The sequence below is a fragment of the Oncorhynchus clarkii genome, unplaced genomic scaffold, assembly GCF_045791955.1.
Source record: "Oncorhynchus clarkii lewisi isolate Uvic-CL-2024 unplaced genomic scaffold, UVic_Ocla_1.0 unplaced_contig_2042_pilon_pilon, whole genome shotgun sequence".
Lineage (NCBI taxonomy): Eukaryota > Metazoa > Chordata > Actinopteri > Salmoniformes > Salmonidae > Oncorhynchus > Oncorhynchus clarkii.
Genome location: NW_027261019.1, coordinates 27086 through 54893, shown reverse-complemented (window position 1 = coordinate 54893; position 27808 = coordinate 27086). Strand labels below are relative to the sequence as shown.

The window sequence follows — 27808 nt, the reverse complement described above, 5'->3', positions numbered from 1 at the left end:
GCACTCCTCTTCGTTCTGTACATGGAGCCTTTGGGGGCTGCCATTAGGGCAGACACAGGGGTGGAGGGCTTGTTGATCCCTGGGAGCGGTGGGCTGCGTGTTAAGATGACGCAGTACGCCGACGACACTTCCTTGCTACTATGCAAGGACTCGTGCCTGACAAGGTCCCTTGCCATCATTGGGGATTTCACCCGAGCGTCGGGGGCGGTTCTGAACAATGCAAAGTCTTCCGTTAAGTTTTTCGGAAGATGGCGCGGTAGAACGGATGTGCCCGGGGGGTTATCTCTCTGTGAGGGGGCCCTGAGGATCCTCGGGGTCCATTTTGAGACCTCTGGCTCAGCGACGCTGAACTGGAACATGAGGATCGCAGTGGTACAGAGGAAGCTAGCAATGTGGAAGGCTAGGTCTTTGTCTTTTATAGGTAAGGTCCTGGTCCTAAAGGTGGATGTATTGCCATCTCTTCTGTATTTGGCATACATCTACCCATTGCCGGCTTGTCTGAGGAGGCCTCTAGTGAGGCTCGTGTTTCAGTTCATGTGGGGTGGCAGGTACGAGTGGGTCGCCAGGGCACGCATGCTCTGTCCCATCGGGGAGGGAGGTAGGGGGGTACCTAACATCCCCCTCAAGCTGGACACAATTTTTGTGTCCTTTGTGTTGACAGAACTGGCTCATCCGGTGATACACCCGTCCGGTTACCTCCTGCGGGTGTTCTTCTCCTACCAAGCGAGAAGCATAATGGTGTGGTCTAACACGGGTCCTCGGGCGGAACAGCTGCCGTGGCACTTTGGCCATGTGGCCAAGTGGTTGCGTGCGCACCCCGAGGTTGAAGTTGCCCGAGTAGGTTTAGACCACAGGCACCTGTACGAAGAGGTCAGGCAGGCAGGGAGTCCTGCGCCTGTAGCGGGCATCTCGGAAGTGGTCTGGGAGGGAGTGCAGGCGCGGGGCCTGGACAACAGGCTCAAGGACCTGAATTGGTTGAGCCTCCACAAGTGTTTGCCGGTACGGTCCACCATGTACCGGCATAGCTTGGCGCGATCCCCCACCTGCCCAAGGTCTGCTTGTGGCGGGGAGGAGACTGTGCGCCATGCTTTTTGGGACTGTGCCTTTGCCGGAGTGGTATGGGCGAGGGCACGGGTGTTGATAGTTTTGGTAAGAGGTGATTTTGTGGTGACATGGGCTAGGTTAGAGAGAGGCGTAGGGAGAGCGAGGGGTACAGATAGGGATAGATTTCTGCTCTGGCTTCTCATGAGCCTCTTTAAACGGGGGCTGTGGGAAGCCAGGCAGAATTTGGTAAAGACAGGGAGAGATTGGGGGGTGGAAGGGATATTTAGGAGGGTGGAAGGAGATTTAAGAGGTAGGATGAAGAGGGAGGAGAGGAAGTGGGAGAAACATGCGACACGGGAGAGATGGAAAGGGGGTTTAGGGCTGGGTGTGTTAGATTGAGATTTATAAGGGGATAGATTAGGGGCGGAGAGATAGGGAAAGGTAGTGGTTAGGAATGACGGGGAGGGATGATGCTCCCCTGAGGTTTGTTTTTGTTTTGGTGTTTTTGTAAATATGATTTTGTAAAGTATGAATGAGAAATATGATTTTGTAAAAGAATGAATGGTATTGATGGTAAATAAATTATTTTTTGTAAAAAAAAATCTGTTCTTATCAGTTTAATATCTGATACGTCCCCCATCGGGGGACTACATATTAAATGGATTTTTCGAACAGGGAGTCGGAAATGGGGCTTGCTCCGTCCGCTCCACGCATCGACCCGGTATTGCAGTACCTCCGGGAACGGTGCAACACTTTTCTCCCGTTGTCAAGGAAAAATACAAATTCACAAAGCAATGTAAACAGCTAGCTAGGGCTGGCTAGCTAGCTAGCTGGCTAGCAGAAGAAGAGAAGGAAAGAAACATTCAAACTGAAAGAAAGGCGAAGCGCCCTTCAATGGGGTCCCCCGTTTCCCGCCATTTTACTTAAAAAAAAAAAAAAAAAAAAAAAAATTGGGGGCCAGGATTGTGTGTGTGTGTGTGTGTGTCTCTCTCTCTCTCTCTCTCTCTCTCTCTCTCTCTCTCTCTCTCTCTCTCTCTCTCTCTGTCTCTGTCTCTGTCTCTGTCTCTGTCTGTCGCTGTGCCTCTGTGTCTCTGTGTCTGTGACTTTCTTTTTATCCACAGCCCTCGAAAACTTGGAAGAGTGGGTTCCGGGAGCACCCGCGGGAACCCTGCCTAGAGTGCACAGAGTGTGTCTCGGGCCCCGACCTCTTGACTTCCATATGACTCTGGTTTCTCTTCATTACGCACAAGCCTTTCGCCTTTTACTAAAGACTTCCGTGGAGAGGAACACTTACGAGTTCAACGTATTTTTGGAGCGGCTTTGCTTCTTGCAGAGCCCGGTATCTTGTTTCAAGAGAAATTGACAGAGATGGGCCAGGATAGTGACTTAAAGACGCATTAGCGACTTTTTCCAAAAAACACCTGCCTGTTGCCAGGGAAACGGTGGGTGGGTGGGAGGGTGGGTGGTTGAGTGGGGGTTGGAGGGGGAGAGGAGCTGGCTTTTGCCAACCCACCCGCTGAGGTCTGTCGAGACCCCCGGGGGTCCGGCGGTTTCAGGGTTCCATTTGTGGGTTATCGCTTCTCGGCCTTCCGGCTAAGATCAGACTTGGTACTGCGGTGCCCTAGAGTTCGCCTAGCCGGAAGCCGAAGGCCGGAGGGCGGTACAACTTTTTGGATTTTGGATCTCACCCTTTTTTTCTGTTTTTGGAAAAGTGTGGGAAACGTGTGCGTCATCCTCCTGGTGGAGTTGGCGCAAAACACATCATATAGGTCGGTCCCAGGGACTGGACTTGCAAACACGATTAGGTTTTCGTGGAGAGAGAAGACAAAAGAGCCTTTTGGACGTGAGACTTTCGGTAGGACCATTTTGATTGGGATACTGAAGCTAAAGGTGAATGAAGTTTTTTGCCTACAAGGGAACTCGTTGGAGGGAGTCTTCGATGTTGCGTTTTACACGGAGAGTAAACATGATGAGGTGCTAAAGAAGGTAAAAGAAGTTGAAGTCACGGGGCCGATGGGTCACTACGAGGTCAAGAGTTTGGCGAAAAATAACTTTAGAATGGTGACGGTGAACATTTACAACCCCTATGTAAAGGATGAAGAGGTGAGTGCCTTTCTGGGGAGATATATGGATAATGTCTCCTCAGGAAGGCACCTCACAGACTCTTTGGGATTTTGGACGGGGAGGAGAGGGTTTCAGGCCCTCCTCAGGGAAGACCCTAAGGGGGTGGGAGGGTACCTCCATCCCCCAGCTATGTTCTCCCTGGGGGCTGACAGGGGGACTTTATACTATGCACGTCAGCCCCCTTTCTGCAGGCGCTGTATGGCCTATGGACATATCCTGGCCTCGTGCAGCACTAGAAAGTGTCGATTTTGTGGGTCTGGGGAGCACGAGGCAAGGGACTGTGACGGGCCGAAGGCTTGCCATGGGTGTGGCTCCACTCAGCACCTGTGGCGCGACTGCCCGGCTCGTCAGCGGTCATACGCGTCTGCAGTCGGAGGGGGAGCAGGAGCAGGGGATGGGGGTAGAAGAGGAGGGGAAGGAAGTAAATCCCAGGCCAAGGGCGTGAGCCCAGAGGATAAGGACGAAAGGGAAGGACGAAAAGAAGAGGAGAAAGGAGAGACTACAGCAGAAGAAGTGGGAAGAGAAGGAACTGGAGCGGAAGAAGGAAAGGAGAAGAATGGAAGAAAGGAAGAGCAAGAGAGAACAATAGAGAAGGGAGGGGTGGTGGAGGGGGTGTCGGTGGAAGGACCTGTGGAGGTGGTGGAGGAGGGGGGAGGGGGTGTGAGAGAGTGGGGGGACAGCATGTCAAGTTCCTGTGTAGAGGAGATGAGAGAAATGGTGGAGGGGCTAGCGGGGGAGAGGGGTGGTGTCTCCCCGCTACCTCCTACACCAAAAAAGAAAGGGAAGAGGAAGAGCTTGACAGGCAGGGAGAGGGAGGGGGTTGTGGATGGAGGGGAGGGGGGGGGGGTAGCCAAGAGAGGGATGGGGGAGGGAAAGGTAAATTTGTCTTCTCTTTTTTTCGCAGCCCCGCAGCTTTCTGTGGAAGGTGAATCCCTGGAGGTTGGTCCGGATGTTTTGACTGGGGGTTCTCAGCTCCTCTTTGAGGGGCTGGGATCCCCTAGTCTCAGCCCGGCGGCTTTCAGGGAGGAAGAAATGGAGGGTGTTGGTGGGGAACCCAGGATGCACGGAACTCTGCCTAACACCATACCTGCATCCTGGTTTGGAGTAATGGAGGAGGACGGGGGGACGTCAAATGAGGGGAAGACGTCCCTGCCGGATGTTATGGACCAGGGGAGCATCAGGTGAGCCTCCTGTTGGTTGTGATTGTTTAGGGTTTTAGTTTTGAAAAAGTTAGGTTATTTTGTGTTTTGTTTATAATAGAATCTTATGATAATTTTGTTTAGTTTAAATGTAAGGGGTTTAAGAGATTTTGTTAAGAGGAGGGCGGTGTTTAGTTTTTTAGAAGGGGTGGGTTTTGACGTTTGTTTTTTGCAGGAGGTTCACCTGAGGGATGGAGGGGATGTCAAAAGGTTTAGGAGAGAGTGGGATAAGGGTTTTTCGTTGTGGGGGGGTGCACTCAACGGGGGTAGGGATATTGTTTGGGAATAGGGAGGTTGTTGTAGAGAGCACTTTTGGCGTAGTACAGGGGAGAGTTTTGGGTGTTGATATCACATATAGGGATATTAGATATAGGTTATTTGGGGTGTATGGGTCACAGGTGGCGGCAGACAGGAGGGAGATGGTGGACTGTCTGGCGCCCCTGTGTGTCACAAATAGGCACTTAGTGATAGGAGGTGATTTTAATATAGATTTGGGGATAGGGGGAGACAGTAGTGCAGGCGCCATCACCGGGCTAATGGCTTGCCATGGCCTGGTTGATGGTGGCCTGCACACTACTCCGGCAATGGTCGGTCCCACATGGCGCAACTCCAGGGGGGTTGCGCGGAGGCTCGACTATATATTTGTATCTAGGTCTTTGGGTCGGTTGTCCGGGCGGCTGTTGCCTGTCTTCTTTTCGGACCATGAGGGGGTGCTCCTGCAGGTGGGGTCGCCAGTCTGCCTCTTCGGTAGGGGGTACTGGAAATTAGATCGGGATTTACTGGATGAGCAGGGTTTTGTTAATGCTGTCACAGGGGTGTTTCGGAGGCTTGAAGGCCTCCGGCCCATGTGTGAGGGGGTGTTAGAGTGGTGGGATATAGTAAAGGTAAGGATTAGGGCCTTTATTATAGGATATGGTAAGAGGAAGAAAAGGGAGGAAAGGAGGGAGGTGGATCATATCCAAAGGTTGCTCGAACTTGAGTACGAGGCAGGCAACCTCGGTGGTTCGATTGACTGGGAGAAATCCACTGCCCTGAAGGCGCAGCTCAGGGAGCTGCAGGAGCTGAAGGCTCGAGCTTTCCTGGAGCGTGCACATAGTGGCTTTTTAGAACATAATGAGACTTGTTCCGCTATGTTCTTTAAGTCGGTTAGGGCAAGGCAGAGTAGGAAGGTAATGCAGGGAGTTAGAAAAGAAGATGGTAGTGTAGTAAGTAAACCAGAGGAGATGGTCAGGGTGACAACTGATCATTTCCGAGGTTTATTTAAGGAAAAGGAGATAGAGGTAGAGCAGGGAAATGTGTTTTTAGAACACTTGTCCCGGCGGTTGCCGGAGGACATTAGAGACGTGATGGAGGCCCAGATCTCACTAGAAGAGGTTGAGAGCGCTCTTAGGAGGATGGGAAAAGGGAAGGTGCCTGGGATGGATGGGCTGCCGGCGGAGTTTTACCTCAAGTTTTGGGGTATACTTGGACCGGTTGTACTCGAAGTCTTGAAGGCCATCCTCGAGACGGGGGTCCCGGGGGGTTCAATGGTAGTCGGTGTGCTGACACTTCTTTACAAGAAGGGGGACGCAACCGACCTTGGCAACTGGCGGCCATTGACCATGCTGTGTGTAGACTACAAGTTGCTTGCAAAGGTCTTAGCGGATCGGTTGCGCACAGCCCTTCCCTACGTCGTCCACGAGGATCAGACGTGCGGGGTAGAGGGACGCTCTATTAGATGGAACCTTCAGTTGATCAGGGACTCCATCGCCTGGGTTGAAGATAGAGGTCTGCCTTTAATGGTAGCAGCGCTGGATCAGGCGAAAGCCTTTGATCGCGTGAATAGATCCTTTCTATTCAGGGTACTAGGTAGATTAGGGTTTGGGGAGAAGTATATAGGATGGATCCGTACATTATATGTCGGAGCGGGGTGTCGAGTAAGCGTAAACGGTCACTTGGGTGACGTTTTTGACCTCTCGTCTGGGGTCAGGCAGGGGTGCCCGCTCTCGGCACTCCTCTTCGTTCTGTACATGGAGCCTCTGGGGGCTGCCATTAGGGCAGACACAGGGGTGGAGGGCTTGTTGATCCCTGGAAGCGGTGGGCTGCGTGTTAAGATGACGCAGTACGCCGACGACACTTCCTTGCTCCTATGCAAGGACTCGTGCCTGACAAGGTCCCTTGCCATCATTGGGGATTTCACCCGAGCGTCGGGGGCGGTTCTGAACAATGCAAAGTCTTCCGTTAAGTTTTTCGGAAGATGGCGCGGTAGAACGGATGTGCCCGGGGGGTTATCTCTCTGTGAGGGGGCCCTGAGGATTCTCGGGGTCCATTTTGAGACCTCTGGCTCAGCGACGCTGAACTGGAACATGAGGATCGCAGTGGTACAGAGGAAGCTAGCAATGTGGAAGGCTAGGTCTTTGTCTTTTATAGGTAAGGTCCTGGTCCTAAAGGTGGATGTATTGCCATCTCTTTTGTATTTGGCATGCATCTACCCATTGCCGGGTTGTCTGAGGAGGCCTCTAGTGAGGCTCGTGTTTCAGTTCATGTGGGGTGGCAGGTACGAGTGGGTCGCCAGGGCGCGCATGCTCTGTCCCATCGGGGAGGGAGGTAGGGGGGTACCTAACATCCCCCTCAAGCTGGACACAATTTTTGTGTCCTTTGTGTTGACAGAACTGGCTCATCCGGTGATACACCCGTCCGGTTACCTCCTGCGGGTGTTCTTCTCGTACCAAGCGAGAAGCGTAATGGTGTGGTCTAACACGGGTCCTCGGGCGGAACAGCTGCCGTGGCACTTTGGCCATGCGGCCAAGTGGTTGCGTGCGCACCCCGAGGTTGAAGTTGCCCGAGTAGGTTTAGACCACAGGCACCTGTACGAAGAGGTCAGGCAGGCAGGGAGTCCTGCGCCTGTAGCGGGCATCTCGGAAGTGGTCTGGGAGGGAGTGCAGGCGCGGGGCCTGGACAACAGGCTCAAGGACCTGAATTGGTTGAGCCTCCACAAGTGTTTGCCGGTACGGTCCACCATGTACCGGCATAGCTTGGCGCGATCCCCCACCTGCCCAAGGTCTGCTTGTGGCAGGGAGGAGACTGTGCGCCATGCTTTTTGGGACTGTGCCTTTGCCGGAGTGGTATGGGCGAGGGCACGGGTGTTGATAGTTTTGGTAAGAGGGGATTTTGTGGTGACATGGGCTAGGTTAGAGAGAGGTGTAGGGAGAGCGAGGGGTACAGATAGGGATAGATTTCTGCTCTGGCTTCTCATGAGCCTCTTTAAACGAGGGCTGTGGGAAGCCAGGCAGAATTTGGTAAAGACAGGGAGAGATTGGGGGGTGGAAGGGATATTTAGGAGGGTGGAAGGAGATTTAAGAGGTAGGATGAAGAGGGAGGAGAGGAAGTGGGGGAAACATGCGGCACGGGAGAGATGGAAAGGGGGTTTAGGGCTGGGTGTGTTAGATTGAGATTTATAAGGGGATAGATTAGGAGCGGAGAGATAGGGAAAGGTAGTGGTTAGGAATGACGGGGAGGGATGATGCTCCCCTGAGGGTTGTTTTGGTTTGGCGTTTTTGTAAATATGATTTTGTAAAGTATGAATGGCATAGCTGGTAATAAATTATTTTTCTAAAAAAAAAAATCTGTTCTTATCAGTTTAATATCTGATACGTCCCCCATCGGGGGACTACATATTAAATGGATTTTTCGAACAGGGAGTCGGAAATGGGGCTTGCCCCGTCCGCTCCACGCATCGACCCGGTATTGCAGTACCTCCGGGAACGGTGCAACACTTTTCTCCCGTTGTCCTTTTTTTGTTTTTTGGATTGTCTGGAGGAGAGCGTCGATCTCCTTGCGGAGATGGCGCATTTTTCATCAAGTGGGTCAGTCCCTGGGATAGGGTTAGCAAATACCCTGCGTTTCTCTTGGAAAGAAAAGGATGTGGATCCATTTGGACGAGAAGCTTTTGGGAGAACCATCCTGATTGGATTGCTGAAACTGTCGGTGAAAGAAGTGTTTTGCCGTCAAGGAAACTCTTTGGACGGTTCTTTTGATGTGGCTTTCTTCACAGAAGGCAAGCACGATGAGATCCTGAAGAAAGTGAGAGTGGTGGGAGATACGAGGCCAATGTGTCATGGTGAAGAGCTTGGCTAGGAATAATTTCCGGGTTGTGACGGTGAACATGTATAACCCCTACGTCAAGGATGAAGAGGTGAGGGCCTTTCTGGGGAGATATATGGATAATGTCTCCTCAGGAAGGCCCCTCAAGGACTCAAGGGCTTTTGCCAACCCACCCGCTGAGGTCTGTCGAGACCCCCGGGGGTCCGCCGGTTTCAGGGTTCCATTTGTGGGTTATCGCTTCTCGGCCTTTTGGCTAAGACCAAGCTTGGTACTGCGGTGCCCCAGAGCTCGCTTAGCTGAAAGCCGAAGGCCGGAGGGCGTCGAAAGTTTTTGGGGAATTTTTCAGAAAATTTCTTAAAACATACTTGACTACAGCCATACTGATATGGCGGGTAGTGGGAACACCGGGTCGGTTCCAAGGGCCGGATTAAAGAACACGATAAGATTCGCATGGAAGCAAGAAGGAGAAGTAAGGATGCCGAGGGACACCTTCGCCAGGACCGTGTTGATGGGGGCGCTATCTCTGAAGGTCCCAGATGTGATGTGCCTGCAGGGGAACTCAATGGAAGAGGCGTACGACGTATCTTTCTACACTGAAAGTAAGAGTGATGGAGTAATGGAGAAGGTAAAAGAGGCAAAGGGGGAAATACCTTTGTCCTTTTTCAACATCGTGTGCCTGGCAAGAAGGAATTTCAGAACAATAAATATACATATGTATAATCCACACGTGACGGATATGGCGGTGGCGGCCTTTTTGGGTCGCTACTGCGAAGTAACATCGGGAGCCAGGTACGTGAAGGACTCGCTGGGTTTTTGGAACGGCCGCCGCCAATTCCAGGTGCTCCTAAGGGAAGATCCGGGTGGGTTTGAGGGCTTTTTGCATCCCCCTGCGGTCTTTACAATAGGGGCGGATAGAGGCATGCTGTTCTATGCACGTCAGCCACCTTTCTGCAGGAAATGCAGGGAGTACGGGCATGGAACAGCCTCATGTGGGCTGGTAAAATGCAGGTTTTGCATGTCGGAGGAACATGAGGCCAAAAATTGTACGGCACCAAAAGAATGTCACGGTTGTGGCAGTAAACAGCACCTGTTTCGCGAGTGCCCGGCGAGGCAACAAACATATGCGGCAGCGGCTGCTGGGGGAAGAATGGACGGAAGAAAAGGCGTGGAGGAGAAGGGGAGGCCAGGAGAAGGGTACCTAGGTCACAGGCCAGAAGAGGCAGCAAGAAAGATGGTGAGTGGGGAACTGGAGAAGCAAGCCAGGTCCTTGACCGCTCCAAACGTCGGGGGCAAAGTCGTTTTGGAGGAGAGGGCCTTGGTGGAGTTGGAGGTGGTCCCGGAGACCCAGACGTCGACGGGTACTCAATCCATTAGTAGACCGCAGGGAGAGGTTGGTGGAGCAACGGGAGAGTTGGGCTCATCTCTCGACGAAGTACATATAGATGAAGAAGCAATCGGGGCTCTAGTGGGGGAGATGAGGGAGCTGGTGGAGGGTTTCCAAGTCCCCCAAATGGGGACGGCGGAATGGGGGTCCATTTCACCCTTACCTGCCACTCCAAAAATGAAGAGGGACACCTCCACAGACCAGCAGGAGTCAGGGCTGTTAGTGGACTCGGGGGAGGCCCGGAGGAAGAAAAAGAAGAAGAGGTTGTCCCTCGGGCTGGGAGAGGGCCAGAGTGGGCTGGGAGGGGTGGGAGCGATCGGGGACAGTGCCACAGAGGTGGCCCCCCAGTCACCGCGGGTATCATCTCTCCCACTAATCCCGATGGAGATAGATCTGGTGGCCTCTGCGCTGTGTATGCCAGATGGAGATGGGGTGTCTCAGGCTTTTTCTGGGACGCCGGGACCCCCCATCCACAGCCCCAACCCTTTCCCTTGGGTTTCTCAGAGGGGGGAGGCAGTGGATGGGGAGGCCTCAGAGGAAGGGGGTCACGAGCCCTTGCCCATGGATGTACGAGTGGTTGGGGAGATGGTCAGTAGCACCGAGGTGTCTCCCCTGTCCTCACGAGGTCCATCTCTCCGGCTCTTCCAGAGGGACAAGATGGACAAGCTGTTTTTGCCGGATGTGGATGGGGTGTCTCAGGCTAGTTCTGGGACGCCGGGACCCCCCATCCCCAACCCCTTACCCGCATCTTGGGGTTCTCAGGAGGGGGCCTCGGAGGCTGCTGGTCCAGCGTCCAATTTCGACGAGGACCTTTACCCACCGGACAGAGTGAGTACTTGAACCCTGCACCTGGTTGACTTTTCGTTATCAGTGTGCAACCATGGCGGAGATTCAAATAATGACTATGAATGTTCGGGGTCTAAGGGACATTGTAAAAAGAACTGCTGTCTTTAGTTGTTTATCCAACGTATGTTTTACCTTTTGTTTCTTGCAGGAGGTACATTTAAGGGATGGGGGGGACGTAGAGCAGTTTAAAAAAGAGTGGGTTAAAGGGGAGTCTGTGTGGAGTGTGGGGGGTGTCCACTCATCAGGGGTTGGAATTTTGTTTGGGACACGGGAGGTGAGGGTGGAAGGCACGTACGTTGCGATGCAGGGGAGGGTTTTGGGGGTGGACATAGCGTTAGGGGATTTTAGACTTAGGATTATAGGGGTATACGGGCCACAGACGGTGCCAGAGAGAAGGGAGATGGTGGAGAGTCTGGCACCTCTGTGTGCCACAAACAGAGTTTTGGTAGTGGGAGGGGATTTTAATGTAGATTTCGGATTGGTGGGAGATGGTAGCATAGGGGCTTATGGGACTTATAGGGACTAGAGACTTATGGCAAGCCATGGTTTGGTGGATGGGGGCCTTAACACTACTCCGGCGCTGGCGGGTCCCACGTGGCGTAACTCCCGGGGGGTCGTGCGGAGGCTGGACTATGTATTTCTACCTAAATCCTTGGGGCTTTTGTCTGGGCTGCCTGTGTTTTTCTCAGATCACGACGGGGTCCTCCTTCGGGTCAAGGCGCCTGTCTGCCTTTTCGGTAGGGGGTACTGGAAGCTCGACCGGGACATCCTGGAGGAGCGGGCTTTTGTCAATGCTTTCTCTGTTTTTTTTCGGGGGCTTGAGGGTCTCCTGCCTATGTGCGGAGGAGTTTTGGAATGGTGGGAGGTAGTTAAGGTAAGAATTAGGGTATTTATTATTGGTTATTGTAAAAGGAAGGGGAGAGAGGAGAGAAGGGAGGTGGAGCAGCTCCAACGTTTACTCGATCTCGAGTACGAGGCAGGCAACCTCGGTGCCTCGATGGACGTTGAGCGTGCTACCAGCATCAAGGTTCAACTCAGGGAGGTGCATGAGCGGAAGGCCCGTGCCTTCCTGCAGCGTGCACACTCTGAGTTTATAGAGCAGAATGAGACCTGCTCTGCAGTGTTTTTTAAATCAGTTAGGGAAAAGCAGGTAAGACAGGTTTTTTATGGGGTGAGGGATGGACAGGGTAGGGTAGTTAGGGAGCCGGAGCAGATGGTCAGGGTGGCAACTGACCATTTCCGGGGGTTTTTCCAGGAGAGGGTAGTAGAAGAAGAACAGGGTACCGTGTTCTTAGAACACTTGTCCCGGCGTGTGCCGGAGGACATTAGAAAGGCGATGGATGCCCCGATAACACTAGAGGAGGTGGAGAGCGCCCTCAAGAGGATGGGGAAAGGGAAGGTGCCTGGGATGGATGGGCTGCCAGCTGAGTTTTACCTCAGGTTTTGGGGTATGCTTGGACCGGTGGTCCTAGAAGTCCTGACGGCCGTTCTCGAGACTGGAGTCCCGGGCAGGTCAATGGCTGTAGGCGTGCTGTCTCTCCTCTACAAGAGGGGAGACACCGCCGACCTTAGCAACTGGCGGCCGTTGACCATGCTGTGCGTAGATTATAAGACACTAGCTAAGGTCATGGCAGACCGTGTGCGCACAGCCCTTCCCTACGTTGTCCATTAGGATCAAACGTGTGGGGTGGAAGGCCGTTCCATTAGGTGGAACCTCCAACTGATAAGGGACTCCATCGCCTGGGTTGAGGATAGAAGTCTACCTCTGATGGTAGCGGCGCTTGATCAGGCCAAGGCTTTTGATCGCGTCAGTAGGGTTTTTCTTTTCAGAGTGTTAGGTAGGTTAGGGTTTAGTGATCGCTTTATAGAGTGGATCAAGATTTTGTATGTGGGAGTGGGGTGCCGGGTGAGCATAAACAGCCATCTGGGCGACGTGTTTAGCCTCTCATCAGGGGTCAGGCAGGGATGCCCGCTCTCGGCACTCCTTTTCGTGCTCTATATGGAGCCCCTGGCGGCTGCCATTAGGGCTGACGCAGGGGTGGAGGGCTTGCTGGTCCCTGGTAGCGGCGGTTTGCGTGTTAAGGTGACACAATACGCCGATGACACCACCTTGCTTTTGTGCAAGGACTCGTGCCTGCTAAGGTCTCTGGCCATAATTGGAGACTTTACCCGCGCGTCGGGAGCGGTCCTTAACCTCGCCAAGTTGTCTGTTAAGTATTTCGGCAGATGGCGGGGCAGGACGGACGTGCCCGGAGGGCTCTCTCTCTGTAATGGGGCCCTGAGGGTTCTTGGGGTCCACTTTGAGACCTCCGGCTCCGCGACACTGAACTGGAACATGAGGGTTGCTGTAGTTCAGAGGAAGCTGGCAGTGTGGAAGGCCAGATCCTTGTCTTTCTTGGGCAAGGTTCTGGTCCTGAAGGTGGATGTACTGCCTTCCCTTCTGTACTTGGCTTACATCTATCCATTGCCAGCGAGCATGAGGAGGGGGCTAGTAAGGCTCGTGTTTCAGTTCATGTGGGGAGGCAGGTATGAGTATGTCGCCAGGGCTCGCATGATCTCAACAATCGGGGAGGGTGGGAGGGGAGTTCCACACTTCCCACTCAAGTTGGACTCGATTTTTGTTTCGTTTTTGTTGAATGAGCTCGCTAATCCGGTGATTCATCCCTCCGGTTACTTCCTGCGGGTGTTCTTCTCGTACCAGGCGAGAAGCATAATGGTGTGGTCCAACACGGGTCCTCGGGCTGAACAGCTGCCGTGGCACTTCAGCCATGCGGCGAAGTGGCTGCGCGCACATCCCGAGGTTGAAGTCGCCCGAGTAGGTTTGGACCACAGACGCCTGTACGAGGAGGTCAGACGGACCGTTTGTGCACCCTCTGTGGTGGGTACCCCTGCTGTGGTCTGGGAGACCATACAGGCGCAGGGCCTAGACAATCGTCTTAAGGATCTAAATTGGTTAAGCCTCCACAAGTGCCTGCCGGTACGATCCATAATGTACCGGCATAGCTTGGCACGGTCCCCCCAGTGCCCGAGACCAACTTGTGGTGGGGAGGAGACGATACGCCACATGTACTGGGACTGTCCTTTCGCAGGAGTAGTGTGGGCCAGGGCTCAGGGTTTGCTAGGGAGAGTGAAGGGAGGGTTTGGGTTAACATGGGCGAGGGTGGAGAGAGGGGTAGGGAGAGCAGGGGGGGTAGGTAGGGACCGTTTTCTGTTGTGGCTACTTATCAGTCTTTTTAAGAAAGGGCTCTGGGATGCCAGGCAGGGGCTGGTTAAGTCAGGGGCAGACATGGGGGTGGAGGGAATAGTGAGGAGTGTGGAGGGGGATTTGAGGGGGAGAATAAGGAGGGAGGAGAGGAAGTGGGGCCACCATGCAGCATTAGAGCGGTGGAAAGGGGGGTTGGGGCTTGTCAGGTAGGTAAGTTTTAGAAGGTAGGTTGGTCAATTTTGTGGGATTTGGAATGCTTATGTTTATTGATGGCATGTGATTTTTGTTAGTTTGCAGCAGCCCCCTGGAAAAGATTGAGGGCGGGTTTTGGTTGCCTATCTCTTACCAGAGAGAAAGGGGTTTTGAAAACCGATGGGTTGTTTTTTGTTACAAGTTTTGTTTGGATATGGGCATGTTAAAAGAAGTGTGAAGTTTCACCGTGTAAATGTAAAAGTTAGAATAAAAGCTTTGAATCATCATCTGTTCTTATCAGTTTAATATCTGATACGTCCCCCATCGGGGGACTACATATTACATGGATTTTTCGAACAGGGAGTCGGAAATGGGGCTTGCTCCGTCCGCTCCACGCATCGACCCGGTATTGCAGTACCTCCGGGAACGGTGCAACACTTTTCTCCCGTTGTCAAGGAAAAATACAAATTCACAAAGCTATGTAAACAGCTAGCTGGCTGGCTGGCTGGCTGGCTGGCTGGCTGGCTAGCAGAAGAAGAGAAGGAAAGAAACATTCAAACTGAAAGAAAGGCGAAGCGCCCTTCAATGGGGTCCCCCGTTTCCCGCCATTTTACTTGAATTGGGAATTGGGGGCCAGGATTGTGTGTGTGTGTCTCTCTCTCTCTCTCTCTCTCTCTCTCTCTCTCTCTCTCTCTCTCTGTCGCTGTGCCTCTGTGTCTCTGACTTTCTTTTTATCCACAGCCCTCGAAAACTTGGAAGAGTGGGTTCCGGGAGCACCCGCGGGAACCCTGCCTAGAGTGCACAGAGTGTGTCTCGGGCCCCGACCTCCTGACTTCCATATGACTCTGGTTTCTCTTCATTACGCACAAGCCTTTCGCCTTTTACTAAAGACTTCCGTGGAGAGGAACACTTACGAGTTCAACATATTTTTGGAGCGGCTTTGCTTCTTGCAGAGCCCGGTATCTTGTTTCAAGAGAAATGTACAGAGATGGGCCAGGATAGTGACTTAAAGACGCATTAGCGACTTTTTCCAAAAAACACCTGCCTGTTGCCAGGGAAACGGTGGGTGGGTGGGTGGGTGGTTGGTTGAGTGGGGGTTGGAGAGAGAGAGGAGCTGGCTTTTGCCAACCCACCCGCTGAGGTCTGTCGAGACCCCCGGGGGTCCGGCGGTTTCAGGGTTCCATTTGTGGGTTATCGCTTCTCGGCCTTTTGGCTCAGATCAAGCTTGGTACCGAGGTGCCCCAAAGCCCGCTGAGTCAAAAGGTCGAACCAGGAGAGCGGTAAGTGTGTTTTTTGTTTTTTGAAAAATTGTTGATATATAATTTCTTGTCTTTTTTGTATTTTCCTTCTTGTTTTTGGAAGAGGTTGGTGAACCGGGTGCGCTTTTCTCCTTGTGGGGATGGCGCAAGATAGCACGTCACGGTCGGTTCCTGGGATTGGGCTGGCCAATACGGTGAGTTTCGCATGGAGGGAAAAAGAAATGGAGCCTTGGGGGAGAGAGACCTTCGGGAGGACAATATTGAAGGGGTGCCTGCAATTGAAGGTGAAGGATGTTCTCTGCCTTCAGGGGAACCCGATGGAGAAGGGTTTTGATGTGACATTTCATTTGGAAGAACATCATGATGGGATTATGAAGAAGGTGAAGGCAGAGAAAGGAGAAGGTCCCCTGTGCCATTACGCGGTGACCAGCCTGGCCAAGAACAACTTCAGGGTGGTCACCGTAAACATGTACAATCCGCACGTGAAGGAAGAGGAAGTGAGGGCCTTTCTGGGGAGGTATGTAGACAATATCTCCTCAGCGAGGTACCTCAGGGACTCCCTGGGTTTCTGGAACGGGAGGAGAGGGTTCCTGGTGTTACTCAGGGAGGACCCGAAGAGTGTGGATGGCTACCTCCATCCTCCGGCGATGTTCTCCCTGGGGGCTGACAGGGGGACGTTGTATTATGCCCGTCAGCCCCCGTTCTGCAGGCGTTGTATGGCCTACGGCCATATCCTGGCCTCGTGCAGCACCAAGAAGTGTCGGTTCTGTGGGTCAGAAGAGCACGAGGCCAAGGAATGTGACGAGCCCAAGGCTTGCCACGGGTGTGGCTCGAGAGCACACCTGTGGCGTGATTGCCCGGCTCGTCACAGGTCATACGCGTCTGCAGCTGGGGGGGGAGCGGGGGATGGGGGGAGGAAAGAAAGGACGCGTGCGGATTGTACGGATGGCACAGGGGAAAAGACGGCAAGGGAAGAGGATGGGAAGACGGAAGAGGCGAGAAGAAAGAGGAGAGAAGATGGAAAGACGGAAAAAGAAGGAGAGAAGAAAAAGAAGGCGGAAGAACGGGAAGGAGCGGAGAAGAGGGAGAGTGGGACAGTGGTGCGAGAAGGAGTGGAAGAGGGAACGGTGACAGTGACGGGGACGGAGGGAGGGGTGGAGGTGGGAGGGGAGGGGGTGGGAGGGAGGGGATGGGGGGAAGGAGTGGGGGGACAGCCTGCCAGGCTTCCTTGAGGAAGAGACAAGGGGATTGGTGGAGGAGTTAGCGGGGAAGGGACGTTGTATCTCCCCGCTACCTCCTTTACCAAAGAAGAAAGGAAAGAAGAGGGGGAAGTTGGCAGGAAGTGAGAGGGAGGGGGGTGGGGAGGGGGAGGGGGGGGCTAAGAGAACGGCGGGGGGGGGGTGCATTGGCCTCCCTGTTTGCCTCAGCCCCTTACATTCTAGTGGAGGATGACTACAGTGAGGGGTCTGTGGGCTGTGTGTTAGAGGGATCCCAACTCCTGTTTGGGGAGGTGGGGTCCCCTACGCTCAGCCCCGAGGCATACAGGGAGGGGGGGGTGGACGGTGGTGGTGGGGAACCCAGGATGCAGGGCACTCGGCCTAACACACTGCCTGCATCCTGGGTTGGAGAGATGGAGGAGGACGGGGGGGGCGTCAGGAGAGGAGAGTACGTCCCCGCCGGTGGAGATGGACCAGGGGAGCATCGGGTGAGTCTCCTGTTTTTTGTTTGGTTTGGGGTTATTTGTTGAGGGTTTTGTTTGTTTGTAAATAAATATTTTGTTTGTAAATGAATATTTCTGTTAAATTGTTTAGTTTAAATGTAAGGGGGTTGAGGGATGTTATTAAAAGGAGGGCGGTGTTTAATTTTTTAGAGGGTGTGTGGTTTGATTTTTGTTTTTTACAGGAGGTTCACCTGAGGGATGGTGGGGATGTGTGTAGATTTAGGAGGGAGTGGGATAAGGGGAAATCTTTTTGGGGCATAGGAGGGGTGCACTCAACAGGAGTAGGAATTTTGTGTGGGAATAAAGAGGTTAAGGTAGAGAGCACTTTTGTTATAATGCAGGGTAGAGTATTGGGGATAGATGTAGTGTATAGAGAAGCTAGGTATAGGTTAATTGGGGTATATGGGCCACAGGTGGCGGCAGACAGAAGGGAGATGGTGGACTGTCTGGCGCCCCTGTGTGTCACAAATAGGCACTTGGTGATAGGAGGGGACTTTAATATAGATTTAGGGGTAGGTGGTGATAGTAGTGCAGGCGCAATCACCGGGCTAATGGCTTGCCATGGTCTGGTTGATGGTGGCCTGCATACTACTCCGGCAATGGTCGGTCCTACATGGCGCAACTCCAGGGGGGTTGCGCGGAGGCTCGACTACATTTTTATATCCAGGTCTTTGGGTCAGTTGTCTGGGCGCCTGTTGCCTGTGTTCTGCACGGATCACGACGGGGTGTTCCTGCAGGTGGGGTCGCCAGTCTGCCTCTTCGGTAGGGGGTACTGGAAGCTAGATCGGGATATACTGGAGGAGCAGGCTTTCGTTGACGCATTTTTTTGTTTCTTTCGGAGGCTTGACGGCCTCCGGTCCATGTGCGAGGGGGTGTTAGAGTGGTGGGATTTAGTGAAGGTGAGGATTAGGGCTTTTATAATAGGATATTGTAAAAGGAAAAAAAGGGAGGAAAAGAGGGAGGTGGATCGTATCCAAAGGTTAATTGAACTCGAGTACGAGGCGGGCAACCTCGGCGGGTCGATGGACTGGGAGAGATTCGCAGCCCTAAAGGCGCAGCTCAGGGAGCTGCAGTAGCAGAAGGCTCAAGCTTTCCTGGAGCGTGCGCATAGTGGCTTTCTAGAACATAATGAGACTTGTTCCGCTATGTTCTTTAAGTCGGTTAGGGCCAGGCAGAGTAGGAGGGTAATGCATGGCGTTAGGGAAGAAAATGGTAGTATAGTAAGTAAACCAGAGGAAATGGTCAGGGTGCCAACTGATTATTTCCGAGGTTTATTTAAGGAAAGGGAAATAGATGTAGAGCAGGGAAACGTGTTTTTAGAACACTTGTCCCGGCGGTTGCCGGAGGACATTAGAGACGTGATGGAGGCCCAGATCTCACTAGAAGAGGTTGAGAGCGCTCTTAGGAGGATGGGTAAAGGGAAGGTGCCTGGGATGGATGGGCTGCCGGCTGAGTTTTACCTCAAGTTTTGGGGTATACTTGGACCGGTGGTCCTCGAAGTCTTGAAGGCCATCCTTGAGACGGGGGTCCCGGGGGGATCAATGGCTGTTGGTGTGCTGTCACTTCTTTATAAGAAGGGGGAAGCAACTGACCTTGGCAACTGGCGGCCGTTGACCATGCTGTGCGTAGATTACAAGATTCTTGCAAAGGTTTTAGCAGACCGGTTGCGCACAGCCCTTCCCTACGTCGTCCATGAGGATCAGACGTGCGGGGTAGAGGCTCGCTCTATAAGATGGAACGTACAGTTGATTAGGGACTCCATCGCCTGGGTTGAAGATAGAGGGCTGCCTTTAATGGTAGCAGCGCTAGATCAGGCGAAAGCCTTTGATCGCGTGAATAGATCCTTTCTATTCAGGGTATTAGGTAGATTAGGATCTGGGGAGAAGTTTATAGGATGGATCCGTACATTATATGTCGGAGCGGGGTGTCGAGTTAGTGTAAATAGTCACTTAGGTGACGTTTTTGACCTCTCGTCTGGGGTCAGGCAGGGATGCCCACTCTCGGCCCTCCTCTTCGTACTGTACATGGAGCCTCGGTGGGCTGCCATTAGGGCAGACACAGGGGTGGAGGGCTTGTTGATCCCTGGGAGCGGTGGGCTGCGTGTTAAGATGACGCAGTACGCCGACGACACTTCCTTGCTGTTGTGCAAGGACTCGTGCCTGACAAGGTCTCTTGCCATCATTGGGGATTTCACCCAAGCGTCGGGGGCGGTTCTGAATCATGCAAAGTCATCCGTTAAGTTTTTCGGAAGATTGCGCGGTAGGACGGATGTGCCCGGGGGGTTATCTCTCTGTGAGGGGGCCCTGAGGATTCTCGGGGTCCATTTTGAGACCTCTGGCTCAGCGACGCTGAACTGGAACATGGGTATTGCAGTGGTACAGAAGAAGTTGGCAATGTGGAAGGCTAGGTCTTTGTCCTTTATAGGTAAGGTCCTGGTCCTAAAGGTGGATGTATTGCCATCTCTTTTGTACTTGGCGTACATCTACCCATTGCCAGCTTGTCTGAGGAGGCCTCTAGTGAGGCTTGTGTTTCAGTTCATGTGGGGTGGCAGGTACGAGTGGGTCGCCAGGGCGCGCATGCTCTGTCCCATCGGGGAGGGAGGTAGGGGGGTACCACATCTCCCCCTCAAGCTGGACGCAATTTTTGTTTCTTTCTTGTTGACGGAGCTTGCTCAGCCAGTTATACACCCGTCCGGTTACCTCCTGCGGGTGTTCTTCTCGTATCAGGCGAGAAGCGTAATGGTGTGGTCTAACGCGGGTCCTCGGGCGGAACAGCTGCCGTGGCACTTTGGCCATGCGGCCAAGTGGCTGCGTGCGCACCCCGAGGTTGAAGTTGCCCGAGTAGGTTTAGACCACAGGCACCTGTACGAGGAGGTCAGGCAGGCAGGGAGTCCTGCGCCTGTAGCGGGCATCTCGTCAGTGGTCTGGGAGGGAGTGCAGGCGCGGGGCCTGGACAACAGGCTCAAGGACCTGAATTGGTTGAGCCTCCATAAGTGCTTGCCGGTACGTTCCATCATGTACCGGCATAGTTTGTCGCGATCCTCCACCTGTCCAAGATCTGCTTGTGGCAGGGAGGAGACTGTGCGCCATGCCTTCTGGGACTGTGCCTTTGCCGGACTAGTCTGGGCTAGGGCACGGGTGTTGCTAGGTATGGTTAGGAGCGATTTTTTGCTGACTTGGGCTAGGTTAGAGCGAGGCGTAGGGAGAGCGAGGGGAACGGATAGGGACAGGTTTCTGCTCTGGCTTCTCATGAGTCTCTTTAAAAGGGGGCTGTGGGAAGCCAGGCAGAATTTAGTTAAGACAGGGAGAGATTGGGGGGTGGAAGGGATAGTGAGGAGGGTGGAAGGTGATGTGAGGGGGAGGATGAAGAGGGAGGAGATAAAGTGGGGGCAGCATGCGGCACGGGAAAGGTGGAAGGGGGGATTAGGGCTGGGAGTGTTAGAGTGAGGTTTGTAAGGGGATAGATTAGGGAAGGGAAGATAGGGAAGGGTTAGGTATTGGTTAGGTATGACGGGGAGGGACGATGCTCCCCTGAGGTTTGTTTGGGTGTTTGGTGATTTGGTTTTGTAAATAGAGTGAATTAAGAATGAATGAGAATTATGGTTTGTAAAGTATGAATGGTATTGAGTGTAAATAAATTATTTTTTGTAAAAAAAATCTGTTCTTATCAGTTTAATATCTGATACGTCCCCCATCGGGGGACTACATATTAAATGGATTTTTCGAACAGGGAGTCGGAAATGGGGCTTGCTCCGTCCGCTCCACGCATCGACCCGGTATTGCAGTACCTCCGGGAACGGTGCAACACTTTCCTCCCGTTGTCAAGGAAAAATACAAATTCACAAAGCTATGTAAACAGCTAGCTAGGGCTGGCTAGCTAGCTAGCTAGCTGGCTAGCAGAAGAAGAGAAGGAAAGAAACATTCAAACTGAAAGAAAGGCGAAGCGCCCTTCAATGGGGTCCCCCGTTTCCCGCCATTTTACTTTGTGTGTCTCTCTCTCTGTCTGTCTGTCTGTCTGTCTGTCTGTCTGTCTGTCTGTCTGTCTGTCTGTCTGTCTGTCTGTCTGTCTGTCTGTCTGTCGCTGTGCCTCTGTGTCTCTGTGTCTGTGACTTTCTTTTTATCCACAGCCCTCGAAAACTTGGAAGAGTGGGTTCCGGGAGCACCCGCGGGAACCCTGCCTAGAGTGCACAGAGTGTGTCTCGGGCCCCGACCTCTTGACTTCCATATGACTCTGGTTTCTCTTCATTACGCACAAGCCTTTCGCCTTTTACTAAAGACTTCCGTGGAGAGGAACACTTACGAGTTCAACGTATTTTTGGAGCGGCTTTGCTTCTTGCAGAGCCCGGTATCTTGTTTCAAGAGAAATTGACAGAGATGGGCCAGGATAGTGACTTAAAGACGCATTAGCGACTTTTTCCAAAAAACACCTGCCTGTTGCCAGGGAAACGGTGGGTGGGTGGGTGGGTGGGTGGTTGGTTGGTTGGTTGGTTGGTTGAGTGAGGGTTGGAGGGGGAGAGGAGCTGGCTTTTGCCAACCCACCCGCTGAGGTCTGTCGAGACCCCCGGGGGTCCGGCGGTTTCAGGGTTCCATTTGTGGGTTATCGCTTCTCGGCCTTTTGGCTAAGTTCAAGTTGGGTACTGAGGTGCCGTAACCCCTTAGTTAAAAGCCGATGGCCGGAGGGCAGGATCAACAGTCAGCCAGAGGGGCTGGACTGCGCAATACGTTGCAATTCGTTTGGAAGAACAAGGGCCAGCAAATTGGGAACAGAGAATGGTTCATCAGGACGGTGATCATTGAAGGGTTAAGGGTGGACCCAGGGCACGTTTACTGCTTGCAGCGGAACATGGCGGCGGAGGGCTATGACCTGTCCCTAAACAGTGAGGCCTTGTACAGGAGATGTATGGACACCTGCAAAGAGAAGGCAGCCAGTGAGCCGTTCTCAAACTTCCAGGTTTACCCTTTGTGCCGTTTGGACTTGAAGGTAATCACCGTACACGTTTACAATCCCTATGTGGGGGATGACAGCATCGGGGCGTTCCTAGGCCGGTTTGGAAAAGTGAGTCCCGGGGTGCGGTACCTGCGGGACGGGTATGGCATCTGGTCAGGGAGGAGACAGTTCCGGGTCGCACTGAAAAGGGACCCGGATGGAGCTGAGAAGCTGGCTCACCCACCAGCCTATTTCTCCATTGGAGCGGACCGGGGGTACCTGTTTTATTCAGGCCAGCCAAGTTTTTGTAGACACTGCCGTAGCTTCGATCATGTGGCCACGGGGTGCAACCTGCTGAAGTGCAGGAATTGCGGGAAACCAGGTCACGGGGCAACTACCTGCAGGGAGGCTCGAGTCTGCAATGGCTGTGGGAAGCAGGGCCATTTGTTTAAAGACTGTCCCAATAGACAACTGACCTATGCGGAGGCAGCAGGCAACGGCCCTGAGGAGGGCACGGCGGGACCTCCCCTCCGGCAAATAGAGGAGGTTCTTGAGGAAATTCGAGCGGCGGCAGCGGAGGTGGCAAAATCCCCCGGTGGAAGTGCAGTAAAGGAGGTCCGTCCGAAGGGGACTAAGGAGGAGATGGAGCTGCTGACGGGAGCCTGGGAGGATAGTCTGATGGGTGAGATGTCAGACGACCCGGCTACCCGAACCCCTACCCGGAAGATGAGGTCGTCCTCGGCGGATGGGTCGACTGGATCGGCATCTTCAGATAATGGAGAGTCCAGGAAGGTGTACAAGGGGAAAAGAAAGAAGAGGAGGAAGGTCACTGACCGGGTGGCGGTGGAAGAGCATAAGCAGCCAGCGGTGGCCACCTCCAACCGGTTTTTAGTGCTGAACCCGGATACCGGGGATGAAGGGTCAGATGTGGGGGATGAGCACCAGGATCAAGTGGTGGAGGACTCTGAAACCTCGGTGGGGGGGTCTGGGGAGCAGGTCCATGAGGCCTGTTTGGGTCCTGAGCTTCCTGGGTCAGGAACTTTGGAGATGGATACCAATCCTGAAGAGGGTTCAATGGACTGTGCACAGGTACGGTCCAGGGGAGACTACTCTTCCAGTCCTGGGGAAGCATCACAGGACAGTGGACAGGTATTAACCTGTGAGGACTTTTCCAGTCCTGAACACTCATTCGTGGCACCAGGCACGCCGAACAGTGACCTATACCTGGAAGGGGTGAGTGGCTTCGGGATGGGGGAGGCTCCTATCTGACAGACAGTATAGAGACGCTGGGTGGTCTTGTTTAGTTTCTTATTCATTGGTATGGTTTTCTTTACAATTGTAACAGTGAATGTAAGGGGATTAAGGGATATGGGGAAGAGAGGAGGGGTGTTTCAGTACCTTTCCTGTGTCTCCTTCCAGGTTTGTTTTTTACAAGAGGTTCATTTAAGGGACATGGGGGATGTTTCTGTGTTTACAAGGGGGTGGGCGAAAGGAGAGTCCAGATGGGGGATAGGGGGGGTGCACTCCTCTGGGGTGGGGATTTTGTTTGGGGATAGGGACTTTTGTGTGGTGGGTTCCTTTTCTGTAATACAGGGGAGAGTTTTAGTGGTTGATGCTGACTGGAGGGGGGCGAAGTTTCGTTTTGTTAACATTTATGCTCCTGCTGAACCACGAGGTAGGAAAGATCTTTTTTTGGCTCTGCCAGATATTTGTGTTACTAATCGAACTGTGGTTTTGGGCGGGGATTTCAATGTCTCTTTTGAAGGCACTGGGGATTTTAGCCTACCCTATTTGGTTTCTGTAGTTAAAGACTTCTCTTTGAGGGACTCTTTCAGAGTCTGCGACCCCAACGGGGAGGGTATGACATGGGCAAACTCAAGGGGTTCCCGTAGTCGTATAGATTTTATTTTTTTACCAGTTACTGTGCCAATCTCAAAAGTCACTGTGTCTCCGGTTTGGTTTTCTGACCACTGCCAAGTTCAGGTAGTGTTCTCGATAGACGTGCCGATATTCGGCAGAGGCTTTTGGAAATTAAACTCCAAAATTTTGGCCGATCTTTCGTTTAGGGAGGCTTTTAAATCCCATTACGAGATATGGGGGGATCTCAAGCCTTTTTTTGGTTCTCTAGTTGAATGGTGGGAGTGTGTAAAGCGCAATGTGCGCACCCTGGCCATTTCACACTGTGTCACTAAGTCCCGAGCAGATAGGAAGGTTTTTCAGCGGCTTCAGGGGGAGCTGACTGCCTTGGTGTCAGCTGAGAATAAGGGTGAGGGGAGGGATGTGGAGAGGATGGAGAGTTTAAAAAATAAGTTGGGGATGTATTTTCAGGGGAAGGCCAGGGACTTTCTCTTCAGATGTCAAAGAGACAAGTTTGAGTTTGGTGAGGCTAGCAGCTCATATTTTTTTAAACAGATTAAAGCTGCCCGGGCCAAAGCAGTTATTGCCCAGTTGCGAACAGAAGGGGGGGGAATGGTATCTGACCCAAAGGGGATGGTGGAAGCAGCGTCCTCTTTCTACCAAGAATCCTTTAGGGAGAAGGACATAGATGGTTCGAAAGAAAGTGTCTTTCTGGGGTATTTGAGGGAAAAGGTTCCCCCGGATGCAGCCTCTGATCTCGATCGCCCTTTCGAGCTTGAGGAAGTTGAGGCTGCATTGCGGGGTTTACCAGCCAACAAGGTGCCAGGCTACGATGGGCTTCCGCGTGAGTTTTATGTCACCTTCTGGGAGATTTTGGGGAGAGATTTTTTTTCGGTAATTAAAGCGGTGTACGACTCAGGGCTCCTGGGATCTTCAATGAGGGAGGGGGTCTTGACGCTGCTTTACAAGAAAGGGGAAAGGGACAACCTGGGGAATTACAGGCCCATTACGCTTTTGTGTGCAGACTATAAGGTGGTAGCCCGTGTCCTAGCGGGCCGTCTAAGGAAGGTTCTGCCCCATGTCATACATGAGGACCAGACCTGTGGGGTGGAGGGGAGGTCCATACATTGGAACCTGAGTTTGGTGAGAGACTGTATTGCTTGGGCCCAAGACAGAGGGGTGCACCTCATGTTGGTGGGATTAGACATGGAAAAAGCTTTTGATAAGGTGCACCATGGGTTTCTCTTTTCAGTTTTGGAAAGGATGGGTTTTGGGGCTGGGTTTTTGAGGTGGGTGGGGATTCTATATACGGAAGTGGGAAGTAGGGTTTTAGTAAATGGGCATGTAGGGGAGGTGGTCCCTCAGCAGACTGGGGTACGTCAAGGCTGCCCGTTGTCTCCATTGCTCTTTGTGTTGTACATGGAGCCTCTGGAAGCAGCTATCCGGGCAGACTTACGTTTTAAGGGCCTCCGGCCCCCTGGCGGGGGCTCTTCTGAAGTCAAGATCTCCCAGTATGCAGACGACATGACTTTGTTTCTGACGTCCGAGGGGAGTGTAGCCAGGGTGGTGGAGGTCCTGGGGGATTTCGGACAGGCATCTGGGGCTAAGGTCAACCTGGGGAAATCCTCAGTTAAGTTTTTTGGACCGTGGGCTGGGAGAGAGGAAGGCCTCAGCGGCCTCCCGCTCTGCTCGGGGCCTATGAGGGTCTTGGGAGTGGATTTTGAAGTGACAGGTAGCGAGGGCATCAACTGGGGGCAGAGGATCGCGAAAGTGCGCACCAGGGTGGGGCTTTGGAAAGCTCGTCGGCTCTCTATGAGTGGACGGGTTCTTGTCATTAAAGCAGACATTCTTCCGTCCTTGGTTTATTTGGCCTATGTTTTTCCTTTGCCTCCTCGTTACAGGAAGGATTTAGTGCGAACCATGTTTTCCTTTGTTTGGGGGGGCTATGAGTATGTAAAAAGGGATTGGATGGTGCAATCAGTGGAGGAGGGAGGAAGGGGAGTTCCTGGCCTCCCTCTGAAGTTGGACACTATTTTCTTTTCTTCAATATGTAAAAGTATGGTTAACCCGTGTAACCATGGCTTCAAGGCTTTTGTTTTGTTTTGGCTATCCTTCCCTCTGCGAAGGTTGATAGCATGGGACAACTCCCGACCTAAGGCGGAATCCCTCCCGGCTCATTTCCAACATGCAGTGAAGTGGAGCAGAAGGCATACTGAGTGCCAGGAGGGTTTGCTTTGCATGGATCACAGGGCTTTATACAGGACCTTGGTGGCTAAGCGGGGTCCTGTCGGAGTCTATGGGGTGGGGCCGGAGGTGTGGAAGGCGATTCAGCAGAAGGGTCTCTCTAATAGGTTGAAGGATCTAAATTGGTTATGTTTACATGGGCGTCTGCCAGTTAGGGAGGTCCTTTACAGACACGGCCTGTCAAAGGTCAAGGTATGCCCAAGGGAGGGGTGTAAAGCTGAGGAGACGCTCCGGCACACTTTTTGGGAGTGCTCCTTTGCCAGGAAGGTTTGGGGGGATTTGGGCTCTTTCTTCCAGGTGCTGGGGATTCTATCTTTTGATGCAATTATGTTGGGGCGGGGTTTGGGGATAAGGAGCGGTAGGGGTTCCTTTTTAATTTGGCTCCTGATTTCCTTGGGGAAGACGGCTCTGTGGGATTCAAGGGCGGTTTTGGTTAAATCCAATGTGGATTGGGGAGTGGGTGGAGTGGTCAGTAGGGTTAGAGCTGATCTAAGGAAAAGGTTTGAATTTGATGTGGACAGATACGGCTTCCATGCCTCTAAGGAACGCTGGAAGTACCTTTATGAATAAGAGGCCTTGTGTCTGGCCAAAGTGTATTTTCTATTTTGATGGTGTTGGTTTTGTAAAATGTCTTGAAATGTACAATATTTGGAAAATGTGAAGTGTTTGAAATGAATGGTTTAAATAAAAAAATCTGTTCTTATCAGTTTAATATCTGATACGTCCCCCATCGGGGGACTACATATTAAATGGATTTTTCGAACAGGGAGTCGGAAATGGGGCTTGCTCCGTCCGCTCCACGCATCGACCCGGTATTGCAGTACCTCCGGGAACGGTGCAACACTTTTCTCCCGTTGTCAAGGAAAAATACAAATTCACAAAGCAATGTAAACAGCTAGCTAGGGCTGGCTAGCTAGCTAGCTGGCTAGCAGAAGAAGAGAAGGAAAGAAACATTCAAACTGAAAGAAAGGCGAAGCGCCCTTCAATGGGGTCCCCCGTTTCCCGCCATTTTACTTAAAAATAAAAAATAAAAATAAAAAAAATAAAAAATTGGGGGCCAGGATTGTGTGTGTGTGTGTGTGTGTGTGTGTGTGTGTGTGTGTCTCTCTCTCTCTATCTCTCTCTCTCTGTCTCTGTCTCTGTCTGTCGCTGTGCCTCTGTGTCTCTGTGTCTGTGACTTTCTTTTTATCCACAGCCCTCGAAAACTTGGAAGAGTGGGTTCCGGGAGCACCCGCGGGAACCCTGCCTAGAGTGCACAGAGTGTGTCTCGGGCCCCGACCTCTTGACTTCCATATGACTCTGGTTTCTCTTCATTACGCACAAGCCTTTCGCCTTTTACTAAAGACTTCCGTGGAGAGGAACACTTACGAATTCAACGTATTTTTGGAGCGGCTTTGCTTCTTGCAGAGCCCGGTATCTTGTTTCAAGAGAAATTGACAGAGATGGGCCAGGATAGTGACTTAAAGACGCATTAGCGACTTTTTCCAAAAAACACCTGCCTGTTGCCAGGGAAACGGTGGGTGGGTGGGTGAGTGGGGGTTGGAGTGAGAGAGGAGCTGGCTTTTGCCAACCCACCCGCTGAGGTCTGTCGAGACCCCCGGGGGTCCGACGGTTTCAGGGTTCCATTTGTGGGTTATCGCTTCTCGGCCTTTTGGCTCAGATCAAGCTTGGTACCGAGGTGCCCCAAAGCCCGCTGAGTCAAAAGGTCGAAGGTAGGATAGATAG

The 27808-nt window shown here is 52.6% G+C and overlaps 4 non-coding genes and 5 pseudogenes across 4 annotated transcripts; all 9 read left to right on the top strand.

Annotated features, from left to right (window-relative positions):
• Positions 1–1625: 1625 nt before the first annotated feature.
• On the top strand, positions 1626–1799 carry LOC139403502 (U2 spliceosomal RNA; annotated as a pseudogene).
• Positions 1800–2264: 465 nt separating this feature from the next.
• Positions 2265–2381, top strand: LOC139403517 (U5 spliceosomal RNA). Its single transcript, XR_011633513.1, has one exon. It is a non-coding gene; the product is annotated as a U5 spliceosomal RNA (small nuclear RNA).
• Positions 2382–7949: 5568 nt separating this feature from the next.
• LOC139403494 (U2 spliceosomal RNA) lies at positions 7950–8124 on the top strand (annotated as a pseudogene).
• A 6223-nt stretch (positions 8125–14347) lies between these two features.
• On the top strand, positions 14348–14517 carry LOC139403509 (U2 spliceosomal RNA; annotated as a pseudogene).
• A 400-nt stretch (positions 14518–14917) lies between these two features.
• On the top strand, positions 14918–15034 carry LOC139403513 (U5 spliceosomal RNA). Its single transcript, XR_011633509.1, has one exon. It is a non-coding gene; the product is annotated as a U5 spliceosomal RNA (small nuclear RNA).
• Positions 15035–20692: 5658 nt separating this feature from the next.
• On the top strand, positions 20693–20865 carry LOC139403503 (U2 spliceosomal RNA; annotated as a pseudogene).
• Positions 20866–21281: 416 nt separating this feature from the next.
• Positions 21282–21398, top strand: LOC139403516 (U5 spliceosomal RNA). Its single transcript, XR_011633512.1, has one exon. It is a non-coding gene; the product is annotated as a U5 spliceosomal RNA (small nuclear RNA).
• A 5329-nt stretch (positions 21399–26727) lies between these two features.
• On the top strand, positions 26728–26929 carry LOC139403511 (U2 spliceosomal RNA; annotated as a pseudogene).
• A 448-nt stretch (positions 26930–27377) lies between these two features.
• Positions 27378–27494, top strand: LOC139403536 (U5 spliceosomal RNA). The gene has a single exon (XR_011633530.1). It is a non-coding gene; the product is annotated as a U5 spliceosomal RNA (small nuclear RNA).
• Positions 27495–27808: the final 314 nt, after the last annotated feature.